This window comes from Globicephala melas, chromosome 14 (genome assembly GCF_963455315.2).
Source record: "Globicephala melas chromosome 14, mGloMel1.2, whole genome shotgun sequence".
NCBI lineage: Eukaryota > Metazoa > Chordata > Mammalia > Artiodactyla > Delphinidae > Globicephala > Globicephala melas.
In genome coordinates, this window is record NC_083327.1 from 74,446,562 (window position 1) to 74,462,082 (window position 15,521).

At 37.7% G+C, this 15,521-nt stretch overlaps 1 pseudogene; it reads left to right on the forward strand.

Moving 5' to 3' along the window:
- The window catches only part of LOC115851169 (uncharacterized), a 103,813-nt pseudogene extending 89,043 nt beyond the window's left edge, over positions 1-14,770 (forward strand).
- Positions 14,771-15,521: the final 751 nt, after the last annotated feature.

Sequence of the window (15,521 nt, forward strand, 5' to 3'; positions counted from 1 at the left end):
TTTTGAGTTTATTTTCGTGTATGATGTTAGGGAGTGTTCTAATTTCATTCTTTTACTTGTAGCTGTCCAGTTTTCCCAGCACCAGTTATTGAAGAGACTGTCTTTTCTCCATTGTATATCCTTGCCTCCTTTGTCATAGATTAGTTGACCATAGGTTTGTGGGCTTATCTCTGGGCTTTCTATCCTGTTGCATTGATCTATATTTCTTTTTTTGTGCCAGTACCATACTGTCTTGATTACTGTAGCTTTGTAGTATAGTCTGAAGTCAGGGAGCCTGATTCCTCCAGCTCCGTTTTTCATTCTCAAGGTTGCTTTGGCTATTCGGGTTCTTTTGTGTTTCCATACAAATTGTGAAATTTTTTGTTGTAGTTCTGTGAAAAATGCCAGTGGTAGTTTGATAGGGATTGCATTGAATCTGTAGATTGCTTTGGGTAGTAGAGTCATTTTCACAATGTTGATTCTTCCAATCCAAGAACATGGTATATCTCTCCATCTATTTGTATCATCTTTAATTTCTTTCATCAGTGTCTTATAATTTTCTGCATACAGGTCTTTTGTCTCCTTAGGTAGGTTTATTCCTAGACATTTTATTCTTTTTGTTGCAATAGTAAATGGGAGTGTTTTCTTGATTTCAATTTCAGATTTTTCTTCATTAGTGTATAGGATTAGTGCATTAATTTTGTATCCTGCTACTTTACCAAATTCATTGATTAGCTCTAGTAGTTTTCTGGTAGCATCTTTAGGATTCTCTATGTATAGTATCATGTCATCTGCAAACAGTGACAGCTTTACTTCTTTTTTTCCGATTTGGATTCCTTTTATTTCCTTTTCTTCTCTGATTGCTGTGGCTAAAACTTCCAAAACTATGTTGAATAAGAGTGGTGAGTGTGAGCAACCTTGTCTTGTTCCTGATCTTAGTGGAAATGCTTTCAGTTTTTCACCATTGAGGATGATGTTGGCAGTGGGTTTGTCATATATGACCTTTAGTATGTTGAGGAAAGTTCCCTCTATGCCTACTTTCTGCAGGGTTTTTATCATAAATCAGTGTTGAATTTTGTCGAAAACTTTCTCTGCATCTATTGAGATGACCATATGGTTTTTCTTCTTCAATTTGTTAATATGGTGTATCACATTGATTGATTTGCGTATATTGAAGAATCCTTGCATTCCTGGAATAAACCTCACTTGATCATGGTGTATGATCCTCTTAATGTGCTGTTGGATTCTGTTTGCTAGTATTTTGTTGAGGATTTTTGCATCTATGTTCATCAGTGATATTGGCCTGTAGTTTTCTTTCTTTGTGACATCCTTGTCTGGTTTTGGTATCAGGGTGATGGTGGCCTCGTAGAATGAGTTTGGGAGTGTTCCTCCCTCTGCTATATTTTGTAAGAGTTTGAGAAGGATAGGTGTTAGCTCTTCTCTAAATGTTTGATAGAATTCTCCTGTGAAGCCATCTGGTCCTGGGCTTTTGATTGTTGGAAGATTTTTAATCACAGTTTCAATTTCAGTGCTTGTGATTGGTCTGTTCATATTTTCTATTTCTTCCTGATTCAGTCTTGGCAGGTTGTGCATTTCTAAGAATTTGTCCATTTCTTCCAGTTTGTCCATTTTATTGGCATAGAGTTGCTTGTAGTAATCTCTCATGACCTTTTGTATTTCTGCAGTGTCAGTTGTTACTTCTTGTTTTTCATTTCTAATTCTAATGATTTGAGTCTTCTCCCTTTTTTTCTTGATGAGTCTGGCTAATGGTTTATCAATTTTGTTTATCTTCTCAAAGAACCAGCTTTTAGTTTTATTGATCTTTGCTATCGTTTCCTTCATTTCTTTTTCATTTACTTCTGATCTGATCTTTATGATTTCTTTCCTTCTGCTAACTTTGGGGTTTTTTTGTTCTTCTTTCTCTAATTGCTTTAGGTTCAAGGTTAGGTTTTTTATTCGAGGTTTTTCCTGTTTCTTAAGGTAGGATTGTATTGCTATAAACTTCCCTCTTAGAACTGCTTTTGCTGCATCCCATAGGTTTTGTGTCGTCGTGTCTCCATTGTCATTTGTTTTAAGGTATTTTTTTATTTTCTCTTTGATTTCTTCAGTGATCTCTTGGTTATTAAGTAGTGTATTGTTTAGCCTTCATGTGTTTGTATTTTTTACAGACCTTTTCCTGTAATTGATATCTAGTCTCATAGTGTTGTGGTCAGAAAAGATACTTGATACAATTTCAATTTTCCTAAATTTACCAGGGCTTGATTTGTGACCCAAGATATGATCTATCCTGGAGAATGTTCCATGAGCACTTGAGAAAAATGTGTATTCTGTTGTTTTTGGATGGAATGTCCTATAAATATCAATTAAGTCCATCTTGTTTAATGTATCATTTGAAGCATGTGTTTCCTTATTTATTTTCATTTTGTATGATCTGTCCATTGGTGAAAGTGGGGTGTTAAAGTCCCCTACTATGAATGTGTTACTGTCGATTTCCCCTTTTATGGGTGTTAGTATTTGCCTTATGTATTGAGGTACTCCTGTGTTGGGTGCATAAATATTTTAAATTGTTATATCTTCTTCTTGGATCGATCCCTTGATCATTATGTAGTGTCCTTCTTTGTCTCTTCTAATAGTCTTTATTTTAAAGTCTATTTTGTCTAATATGAGAATTGCTACTCCAGCTTTCTTTTTGTTTCCATTTGCATGGAATATCTTTTTCCTTCCCCTCACTTTCAGTCTGTATGTGTCTCTAGGTCTGAAGTGGGTCTCTTGTAGACAGCATATATATGGGTCTTGTTTTTGTATACATTCAGGCAGTCTGTGTGTTTTGGGGATCATTTATTCCGTTTACATTTAAGGTAGTTATCGGTATGTATGTTCCTATTCCCATTTTCTTAATTTTTTTGGGTTTGTCATTGTAGGTCTTTTCCTTGTCTTGTGTTTCTTGCTTAGAGAAGATCCTTTAGTATTTGTTGTAAAGCTGGTTTGGTGGTGCTGAACTCTCTCAGCTTTTGCTTGTCTGTAAAGGTTTTAATTTCTCCATCAAATCTGAATGAGATCCTTGCTGGGTAGAGTAATCTTGGTTGTAGGCTTTTCTCCTTCATCACTTTAAGTATGTCCTGCCAGTCCCTTCTGTCTTGCCGAGTTTCTGCTGAAAGATCAGCTGTTAACCTTATGGGGACTCCCTTGTGTGTTATTTGATGTTTTTCCCTTGCTGCTTTTAATATTTTTTCTTTGTATTTAACTTTTTACAGTTTGATTAATATGTATCTTGGCATGTTTCTCCTTGGATTTATACTCTATGGGACTCTCTGTGCTTCCTGGACTTGATGAACTATTTCCTTTCCCATATTAGGGAAGTTTTCAACTATAATATCTTCAAATTCTTTCTCAGTCCCTTTCTTTTTCTCTTCTTCTTCTGGATCCCCTATAATTTGAATGTTGGTGCATTTAATGTTGTCCCAGAGGTCTCTGGGACTGTCCTCAGTTCTTTTCATTCTTTTTTCTTTATTCTGCTCTGCAGTATTTATTTCCACTATTTTATCTTCCAGGTCACTTATCCGTTCTTCTGCCTCAGTTATTCTGCTATTGATCCCTTCTAGAGTATTTTTAATTTCATTTATTGTGTTGTTCATCGTTGCTTGTTTCCTCTTTAGTTCTTCTAGGTCCTTGTTAAATGTTTCTTGCATTTTCTCTATTCTACTTCCAAGATTTGGGATCATCTTTACTATCATTATTCTGACTTCTTTTTCTGGAAGGTTGCCTCTCTCCACTTCATTTAGTTGTTTTTTGGGGATTTGTCTTGTTCCTTCATCTGGGACATAGTCCTCTGCCTTTTCATTTTGTCTATCTTTCTGAGATTGTGGGTTCTTTTCCACAGGCTGCAGGATTGTAGTTCTTGCTTCTGCTGTCTGCCCTCTGGTGAATGCGGCTACTGGTATTGCCTATGTTTTATTTTAGGAATTTTATGGTTTTGGGTCTTACATTCAAGTCATTGATCTATTTTGAGTTAACTTTTGTGTATGGTGTATGATAGTGGTCTAGTGTCATGTTTTGCATGTGGCTGTCCAGTTTTCCTAACACGTTTAATTGAAGAGACTATTCTTTCTCTATTGTATGTTCTTTGCTCCTTTGTTGTAAATAAATTATGCATATATGTGTGGACTTATTTCTGTGCTCTCTATTCTGTTCCATTGATCTGTGTGTCTGTTTTGTGCCAATACCATACTGTTTTGATTACTATAGCTTTGTAGTATAGTTTAAAATCAGGATGTATGATACCAGCTTTGTCCTTCTTTCTAGAGATTGTTTTGGCTATATGAAGTCATTTGTGGTTCCATATAGATTTTAGAATTATTCATTCTAGTTCTGTGAAATGTACCTTTTAAATTTTGATAGGAATTACATTGAATTTGTAGATTGATTTGCATAGTATAGGTATTTTAACAATATGAATTCTTCCAATCCATGAATATGAAATTTCTTTCCATTTATTTGTGTCTTCTTCAGTTTCTTTCATCAGTGTCCTCTCGTTTCAGTGCACAAGTCTTTTACCTCCTTGGTTAAATTTATTCCTAGGTATTTTATTCTTTTCAATGCAATTGTAAATGGGATTGTTTTCTTAATTTCTCTTTCTGATAGTTCATTATTAGTGTATAGAAACACCATGGATTTCTTTATATTGACTTTGTATCCTGTGACATTACTGAATTCATTTATTAGTTCTAACAATATTTTATGGTATCTTTAGGGTTTTCTGTATATAGCATCATGTCATCTGCAAATAGTGGACCCCAGACCAATTAAATCATGATCTCTATGGTGGTAATCAGATCTTAATAGTTTTTAAAGTTCCCAAGTTTCTTCTAATGAGCAGTCATTATTGACAACCACTTCTAAGGTATCTTCCAGGTCAAAAATGACTATGATTCTAACTTAAATGAATATGAAACAAATTTGTCATAAAGACTCTATTGTCTACTCTTCCATGCATGGGTTTATTCCTCCAGAAATAGTCATTTCTTTACTAAGGTGTATACTTATCTTCAGAGCATCTGTTGGGACACATGTTGTGCAGCTTGTACCAAAACAGCATGGTGTGTGCTGAAATATTGCTTTGGATTTTATAGATTATCTTATAACTTAGTTTTGCTGATATGTTATTTGATTTTTGGTGAGTAGTGTGGCTGTCTTTCTTTGCAATCCAGGGGGCTGCTATCACTTTTTTTTTAAACACGTGAATTCTACCAATTGATTTTTAAAATGAAAAAAAATTGTATAACCATTTAAAGATTTTTTTATTTTTAAAAATATTTATTTATTTATTTATTTATTGGCTCTGTCGGGTCTTAGATGCGGCACGTGGGATCATTCGTTGTGGCGTGCAGGCTCTTTGTTGCGTTGCGTGGGCTTCTCTCTAGTTGTGGCGTGCAGGCTCCAGAGCGTGTGGGCTCTGTCATTGCAGCATGCGGGCTCTCTAGTTGTGGCATGCAGGCTCAGTAGTTGTGGCGTGTGGGCTTAGTCACCCCGTGGCACGTGGTTCCCTGACCAGGGATCAAACCCATGTCTCCTGCATTGGAAGGCGAATTCTTAACCACTGGACCACCAGGGAAGTCCCTGTAACCATTTTTTAAATTGAAGTATAGTTAATTTAAATGTGTTAGTTTCAGGTGTACAACAAAGTGATTCAATTATACATATATATGTATACATTATATATGTATGTATATTGTTTTTCAGATTCTTTTCTGTTATAGGTTATTACAAGATATTGAACATATCTTGTATACATTGAACGTATCCCGTGCTATATAGTAGGTTGTTGTTTTCTATCTATTTTACATATGGTAGTGTGTATATGTTAATCCCAGACTCCTAATTTATCTCCCCCACCCCCTTTCCCCTATGGTAAGTTTGTTTTCTATGTCTGTGAGTCTATTTCTGTTTTGTAAATAAGTTCATTTGTATCAGTTTTTTAGACTCCACATATAAGTGATACCATATAATATTTGTCTTTTTCTGCCTGAGTTACTTCATTTTGTATGATAATCTCTAGGTCCATCCATGTTGCTGCAAATGGGCTATCACTTTTAAAGGGTGATAAATCTCCTTAAAATCCCAGCTCTCCCATTTACCAGTTCTATGACCTTGGACTCATTTCCTCACTTCTCTGTGCCACAGGTTTCTCTGTAATAGGGATAATTATAAAACTCATTTCATAGGGTTTTGAGAATCATACTGGTAAAGTTATTTTACATAATTAGCACTCAAAAATGACCACTAATATCTAGTATCTGAAAACATATTTTAAAATATATTTGAATATATTTCAAAATGTTATTATATAAAAGATATGTAAATTTTATTTTACTATATTAAAATGGATAAGTTTAAAATACATAACAAATATGTATGTTAATATGTTAAAATGTTCAACATGTGTTTAGATTTTTCTGTGTATTTCTAAAAGCAGTTTATTTCCTTAAGTGTTACATAATACTTATAAAACATATTTATATAAGTTCCAAATAATAACCTCTGTAGCTCCTGGAAAAGTAGGGCTGTGTCTGATATTCTTTTGCATCTCCCTTAGTTTCCAGCACTCTGAGAACCACTCAGAGTCACTTTTCCATATGCAGAAATCTTTAGGTACACGTCTTCCATTATTTCTACACATTCTCTCCACCTTGCTACATTCTTCAGTGGCATAAACATATTCCCTCTCCTCCCACAACAGAAAGAAATATGCGTATTGAGCAATTCCAACACCCAAGAGCAAAAATTACTAGTCAGTGTTGAAAACAAAAACAAGTTTCATTTTTGTGTGTGTGGTTGTTGTTCCTGTTGCTTTTTGGTGTGTGTGTGCTTTTGTGTGTGCGTGTGTTTCTTTTCTTCCAATAAGTTTGTCCTCTGTTTCATTTCTTCCATCAATTTCCAGCATTCTATCTCCAGACTATATATTTCAAGGACCCTACCCCCAGCAATTTCCCACTGTCCTTCATTCATTCTCAAGGGCAGTGGGGATGGTGCCAGTCAGGGGCTAGTGACAGGATAGTATTATCTACTGTGTTGGAGGAGCTAAGAACTGATTAAGATTCTCCAAGGCAGAGAAAGACATGGGCATCCAGTCTTGAAAACAGTTTGTTGTTATGGCAGAAGAGGAGTGAATTAGCTTGAAGAAGGCCAAAGAAATTACCCAAAGCTTCCACATATAAGCGATATCATATCGTATTTGTCTTTCTCTGTCTGACAAATGAACTTATCTACAAAACAGAATTAGAGTTACAGATCTAGAAAACAAACTCATGGTTACCAGGGGGTAAGCGGGGGGAGGGATGAATTGGAAGATTGGATTGCCACATACACACTATATTATTCAATAGATAACTAATAAGTTATATATTAAATAGATAACTAATAAGGACCTACTATATAGCACAGGGAACTCTACTTCATACTCTAATGGCCTATATAGGAAAAGAATCTGAAAAAAAGTGGATATATGTATAGGTATAACTGATTCACTTTGCTGGGTACCTGAAACTAACACAACCTTGTAGATCAACTACACTCCAATAAATTTTAAAAGAAAAATAAAAACATGAAATTACCCGAAGCTCAGATGCCTTTCTAAGACACACCAACCTTCATTCACTCACAAATTCGGCTACCAGGTGATGAGAAGACAAAAATGGATGTCATCTCCGGTTTTGACTTCAAGGAACTCACAGCCGATGGGGGTCTTGGGCGATGGACAGAGGATTAAAATACAGTGTTAACAACTGACCTCAGCCTGGGGGAATGAGTAAAGAATTTGGAAGGGAAATGATGCCTGAAAGATTAACATAAATCAGGCCAGTTAAGGAAGCGGTAAGGAGAAAGGTGGCTGTGTTTACCAGTAAAGGAAAGAGGCTAGAAACTGCAGGAAACACAGGCAGTGGGGTGTTGCTGGAGCATAAACTATGACGTTCGCCTCTCTCTTGCTTTGCTGTCAACAGGTCAGATTGGCAAGTAGGGTGACCAACAGTCCTGGTCTCCGGCAAGGTGAGACTTTCAAGTAGGGTGACCATACGTTCTGGTCTGCGGCAAGGTGAGACTTTGAAGGTTAAAATGGGACAGTCTCGCCACATCAGGAACATCGAGCTCCCTATCTTTGTGTGGGTATCTGCCAGCTGAATCATCTGCCTGTCTTTTGTTTGTTTGGTTTTGTTTTCTAAGTAACAGAAGAATATGTTAAAGATGGGTTATGGAGGAGAAAGAAAGGGGAGGTATGATTTTTGTGGCTTGGAAGAAGACACCCTCCATGAAGGATATGGTTATGCTATGGAGGACTGCTTTCTAGCTAAGGACAAAGGCAGGGACCACGGAGAAGAGTCTGTGCCCTGCACTTGGGAGAGTGAAGGGCAGTGGGAGATCACTGGGGTGGAGTCCTTGAAATGCATAGTCTGGAGATAGAACGCTGGAAACTGATGGAAGAAATGGAACAGAGGACAAACTTATTGGAATTTCTTTTAAAATGTGTGGTTTCTGTCATCAGTTCGTTCGCCATGATATAGATGGTTATCAATAGTTACAATTACATTCATCAAGATCTAAAATTTCTACCATTTTTAGATATTTATCAGTCACAATGAGGGTTATTGAAAGTGATGTTAGATAATTTCCTCTAAAAGTTGTGTTCTATTAATCCATACAAATATCAGTGTCTACTGCATGCTTTTTATTAATCTTGGGGCCAGATAGCAATTAAACACTCAGAACCTAAGAACATTTTATCATATAGCACTTCATGCAATTCTGTAAGACACTGAACACATTTACCTCTTTTCTTTTGGGCCTTTAAATCGGAACAGTGCTGTGCAATAGAAGTATAATGTGAGTCACATGTGTCACTTAAAATTTTCTAGTCATCAAATTAAAAAGTAAAAGGAAGCCAGTGAAATTAACCTTGACACATTTTATCCAACATATCATAATTTCAAAATGTTATCAATATAAAAATTATTAATGAGATATATTACATTCCTTGGCTTTGGACTAAGTCTTCAAAATTTTGTGTGTATTTTTCACTTACAGCACAGCTTTCATCAGGCATATTTTATCTATATGTAGATATCATAAAACTTACAGTTGAAAAAGTAAATTCATATACCCAACTTGTCACAAACATACTTAAAAGTTTTCCAATGACTGAATTGAGTGTCAGTTTTAAATTTGAAGTCAATTGAGTTAATTAAATGAAATTAAAAAAAAAACTTCATTCCTCAGTCACATTAGCCACATTTCAAGGGCTTATTAGCCACATATGGTTAGTGGCTGAAGATTAGAAAACAGAGAAGTAGAATATATTTAGTAAATGAATTTGGAAGCGGGCACATTTTATTACTCTCCTTTGTCGTGCTTTTTTTTGGTTTTTTCTCTTTAGCTGTTTACAACTATAAAAGCCAAAAGACTCTCCATCTTTTTTTGTAGGCATTAGTTCCATATACGTCCTGTAGATGGCAGCACTTTCTTCCTGAAACTGTAAGAGGGAGGAGTTGCTAGGACTTGTCACTCAGATTCTGGCGTTTTTCATAGAGTCAATTCTTTGGAAAATTTTTTGGTGGCATAGGTTAGAATCTTTTCAGTTCTACTGTCATTCTGTATAGATGGCTGCTGATTATGGAAACAGTCTCAGCCTCTAGAAAATTGCACATTCCTCAATTTGGGGTAAAAGAAAAGCAGCTCTAAGGTGAGAGAAGAAAGAGATGCAATTAAAGGACTCCTATCAAAACGCTTTCATTTGCTCAAATCCATATTTTGGAAATGGTGATTCCAAGTGCTGCTTAATAAAACTTTTCTAAGCAGATGAGAGGTAGATTTTGTTTTAAAGACTGTGGCAATGTTATCTGTTTTTTTCATTTTCCAGGCAACTTTGTAAGTGAATGTTTTAGAATGCCTACAGTTTCATATTTCTTTTCTATGTAAGACATCCACATCCATTATTAAAACAACTGAACAGGGCTTCCCTGGTGGTGCAGTGGTTGAGAGTCCGCCTGCCGATACAGGGGACACGGGTTCGTGCCCCGGTCCAGGAAGATTTCACATGCTGTGGAGCAGCTGGACCCGTGAGCCATGGCGGCTGAGCCTGCGCGTCCAGAGCCTGTGCTCCGCAACGAGAGATGCCACAACAGTGAGAGGCCCGCGTACCGCAAAAAAAAAAAAAAAAAAAAAAAAAAACCAACAAAAACACCCTGAACAAATAACATGTAGCTAAAGTTATATATATGTGTTTATAGTTCATGGATTAACATTTTAGCATCACTCCCCTCCCCTTCATTTTGTGTTTGTGATAAAAGAACATGAGATAAGAGGGGTACCAGCATTGGAGGGATTCAAGTTGAGTTTCTAAGGACCGATGTGCATTTTTTTTTAAACATCTTTATTGGAGTATAATTGCTTTACAATGGTGTGTTAGTTTCTGCTTTATAACAAAGTGAATCAGCTATACGTATACATATATCCCCGTATCTCCTCCCTCTTGCATCTCCATCCCACCCTCCCTATCCCACCCCTCTAGGTGGTCACAAAGCACTGAGCTTATTTCCCTGTGCTATGAGGCTGCATCCCACTAGCTATCTGTTTTACATTCGGTAGTGTATATATGTCCATGCCACTCTCTCACTTCGTCCCAGCTTCCCCTTCCCCCTCCCCGTGTCCTTAAGTCCATTCTCTACGTCTGCGTCCTTATTCCTATCTTGCCATTTTTTAGAACCATTTTTTTTTAGATTCCATATATATATGTGTTAGCATACGGTATTTGTTTTTCTCTTTCTGACTTACTTCGCTCTGTATGACAGACTCTAGGTCCATCCACCTCACTACAAGTAACTCAATTTCGTTTCGTTTTATGGCTGAGTAATATTCCATTGTATGTATGTGCCACATCTTCTTTATCCGTTCATCTGATGATGGACACTTAGGTTGCTTCCATCTCCTGGCTATTGTAAATAGAGCTGCAATGAACATTTTGGTACATGACTCTTTTTGAATTATGGTTTTCTCAGGGTATATGCCCAGTAGTGGGATTGCTGTGTTGTATGGTAGTTCTATTTGTAGTTTTTTAAGGAACCTCCACACTGTTCTCCATAGTGGCTGCATCAATTTACATTCCCACCAGCAGTGCAAGAGTGTTCCCTTTTCTCGACATCCTCTCCAGCATTTATTTTTTCTAGATTTTTTGATGATGGCCATTCTGACCGGTGTGAGATGATATCTCATTGTAGTTTTGATTTGCATTTCTCCAATGATTAATGGTGTTGAGCATTCTTTCATGTGTTTGTTGCCCATCTGTATATCTTCTTTGGAGAAATGTCTATTTAGGTCTTCTGCCCATTTTTGGATTGGGTCGTTTGTTTTTTTGATATGGAGCTGCATGAGCTGCTTGTATATTTTGGAGATTAATCCTTTGTCAGTTGCTTCATTTGCAAATATTTTCTCCATTTTCAGGGTTGTCTTTTTGTCTTGTTTATGGTTTCCTTTGCTGTGCAAAAGGTTTTAAGTTTCATTAGGTCCCATTTGTTTATTTTTGTTTTTATTTCCATTTCCCTAGGAGGTGGGTCAAAAAGGATCTTGCTGTGATTTATGTCATAGAGTGGTCTGCCTATGTTTTCCTCTAAGAGTTTTATAGTGTCTGGCCTTATATTTAGGTCTTTAATCCATTTTGAGTTTATTTTTGTGTATGGTGTTAGGGAGTGCTCTAATTTCATTCTTTTACATGTAGCTGTACAGTTTTCCCAGCGCTTCTTATTGAAGAGACTGTCTTTTCTCCACTGTATATTCTTGCCTCCTTTATCAAAGATAAGGTGACCATATGTGCGTGGGTTTATCTCTGGGCTTTCTATCCTGTTCCATTGATCTATATTTCTGTTTTTGTGCCAGTACCCCTATGTGCATTTTTGTGTAGCTCGTGAGGACCCCCTGGTACAAAACCCCATCAAATTGTGGTGTGTTTTCTTGATACTCTTTGGGTGGCATTTTAAAATCACAGCCTCTCTTTTCTGTAATTATCACTCAGTCTGTCTCCCAAATAGAATCTCAAGGTGCTGGCTGAATTCTAATCATGATTTTGCTTATTTTAGTTTTATAGGTAGAATATTCATAGTGTAACTAGTATAATAAGTCTAATACCAATGCTTTTGACTCAGAATGTTTAGTTTTCTTAATGTACTCTTTACTTCTTAAATTCTGGGATAGTCTGTGAAATGGTAGAGGAGAAGGTTTGAGGAGAGAAAGAGACAATTTTATATAGGACAGATACACGTCAGAAGCTATACAAGCTTCTTTTGCATGTTTTTGCTTTTATTACCTCTTCTAATCTGAAGAGCAATTTTCTTATAGCTAAAGAAACTAGACTTGGAGAAGTACTATACCTGTCATTTAGCAAATTTCTAGGTATATTTCAGAAAACCTACCCCAAATGTTTTCGTTTCTTATCTTTTTAGCAGAGACCACATATAAGGACTTTCTATATGAAGACATCTGAGGAATTAAAACATGGTGTCATTTCTGTAATTTCTTGCCCCATATATTTCTGGTTGTCTTTCTGCTATTGCATTTCTTCTATTCTGTCTGCTGCCTTAACAGTTTTTTTTGTTTTCTTTTTCAAAATGTAATATTTACCCAAAGTTCAGCACTTGGCTTCTTTTTCTTTCTCCTTCTTCAATTATCACGTCCGATCCCATGGCTTCAACTATCTTCCCATGAATGTTAATTTCCAAATTTGTGACTTCATTCTTTCTGTTAGTCTGAACAGGATAATTGCTGAACAAATAACATCATAAATCTCAGTGGCTTATTTCTCTCTCACACACAAATTCTAGTGCAAATACTCCCCACCTGCTTTCCTGATGGCTCCCCACCAAGTGGGGACTCAGGGATCAGCTCCATCCAACTTACCCTATTTTATGTCTTGGAGCCCTTTAGCAGTCTGGTGATGCCTATGGGCCTCCTCTAAGAATAGTGTTTGTAAATGTGGAAGAGAAAAAAAAAAGAGCTAGTAACCAAAATTCAAAGTTAATTAAAAAATAGTGCCAGGTAAATATATTTCAAGATATCTGCATCAAGTGTAATGTGATATGAAGTATCTGTGATTTCTATGGGAGACAAAGGCACATTTTGCTAACACTGTTGTAACCACTGACTACATTCGTAAATACAGGGAATGCTAAGGTCCAGTTAAAATTCATGAAAACACATTTCCCCCTTCCAAGCTCACAGGACTCCCTTAATGGCTTAGATTTCAGGTTCTAGTGGCTCCACAATTACCAAAGACTTCTTGGAGTCCTTTACTAGATCTTATGCATGCGATCGACTGACAAAGACCTTGTAGGATAATATGAGACATTTGGGGGCCAAACCAGGAAGGGACATACACCACCTGCAGTCAGAGTTTATGGGCTAGAACAAGTTGTATTGTCCCTCTGAGGAAGAGGGCTAGGAACTGTATTTCAGCTGTGTGTGCAGGAAGGAGGTAGGATGTGGAGAGCATGGAGCAATAATTGTTTCAAGCAAGAATTATCAATGGATGCTAAAACTAAGAAGGAAAAATATGATGAGAAACAGAATATTCTTTATAGCTTTGTAGTACTGCCACACAGATACTTTTTAATTGGGAAGGGAAAATACTAACTTTATGGAGAGGAAGAGATCTAGCCAGACAGCACCTTATCCAAGTAATCAAAGGTGATGTCATCAGTAATGAGACAAACTGGCACAGGTGACGCACAAAGCAGGAACATTTCTGTGATTCCCACCCAAAATGCGTAACCTGAATTTAGTCAAAGGAAACATCAGAAAAACCCAGGGCGGTCCCCAGACCTCTTGAGAGAAAATTCACAGCCCTCGCCCCCTGGGCCCAGCGTCCCGGGTCCGGAGGGGGCCGGGCTTCCCGGGGTCCCCCGAGCGCTGCTCGCGCCCCTCTCCCTGGAGGTGTCCAGGAGGCGGGGAGCCCGCGTGGGTGGGACGGGGCCGGTGTGGGAGGGGCGGGGGGGGAGGAGCGGGGTGTGCCCCCGTGTGTGGCTGGGGGAAGCCACTGCCTGTTTAGTAGTTGCTGTTGCTGCACTTCCACTTCTCTCCCAGCGAGAGAGAGACTCGAGTGGCCAGGCTCAGCCGCAGCGAAGCAGCCAGACACGAAGAGAGGGGCTGTTTGCTGGGTGGGGGTGGGGGTGGGGTCACTCTGCGGATGAAAATTTGAGGGCCAGAACCAGCTCCTCCCCATTTTCGTCCTCCAACCAGCAAACCGAGAAACAAACACCCCCAAGAAGAAGGAGAGTAAGGTCAGCATGAGCAAAAACTCCAAACCCCTCTCCACGAGCGCCAAGAGGATTCAGAAGCAGCTGGCGGACATCACTTTAGACCCTCCACCCAACTGCAGTGCTGGTCCCAAAGGCGATAACAGCTAGGAATGGAGATCAACCATCCTACGGCCTCCAGGGTCCGTGTATGAGGGTGGTGTATTCTTCCTTGATATCACTTTTACCCCAGAATATCCCTTCAAGCCTCCAAAGATTGCATTTCGGACAAGAATCTATCACTTGTAGTATTAAGTCAAGAAGTTATTTGCTTGGACATATTGAAAGATAACTGGAGTCCAGCACTAACCATATCTAAAGTCCTTCTTTCTATCTGCTCACTTCTTACAGACTGTAATCCTGCCGACCCCTTGGTGGGAAGTATTGCCACTCAGTATATGACCAACAGAGCAGAACACGACAGAATGGCCAGACAGTGGACCAAGGGGTACGCTACATAAAATGGATTTTCACAATTCTTTACATTATTTGTCTGTCACAGAGAGAGCTGCTTATGATTTTGATGGGGTAGGGGAGGGTGGGAGTTGATAAAGAGTAGGGTATTTCTATAACAGATATTATTCAGTCTTATTTCCTAAGATTTTGTTGTAACTTAAGGTATCTTGCTACAATAGACAGAATTGGCAATAGCAACGTTTAAAACTGTCATTAGTTCTGCAATATTAGCTGAAATGCAATACAGAGAAGAATAGACATTTGGGTTCAGTTGCTTGTAGTCTGTAACTTGAAACAGCTTAATTTGTACAGGTTACACACGTGGCCATTTATGTCAAGTCCTTGCAAGACTATATACAGTTTTTTGTTTAAAAAAATTGGAATTTGTTTTCCCTTCTTGGAAGGGAACATTGATATTTAACAGCTTTTAGAGACTGTCATCTCATATATATAAAATGGACACATGGCTATATGACACCGTATAGGAAATGAGTAGTTATGTATTTTATTTTATATGCCAATCTACTTTCTTATGAAAAGATAGAGGTTTGCATCAGAACTTGTGAAAACCTGTAGTAAAATACCTTAAGCTGTTAACTGTAAGGCATGGAATAGGAGTTGTTCAGTGGATTGGTTCTATGTTGAGGACTACTGAAGTCTGCATTTGTTACTGTGCTAATAAACAATATTAAAACAAAACAAAACAAAAAAAGAAAAACCCAGATTGAGAGATAGTCTACAAAGTAGCTGGCTGGA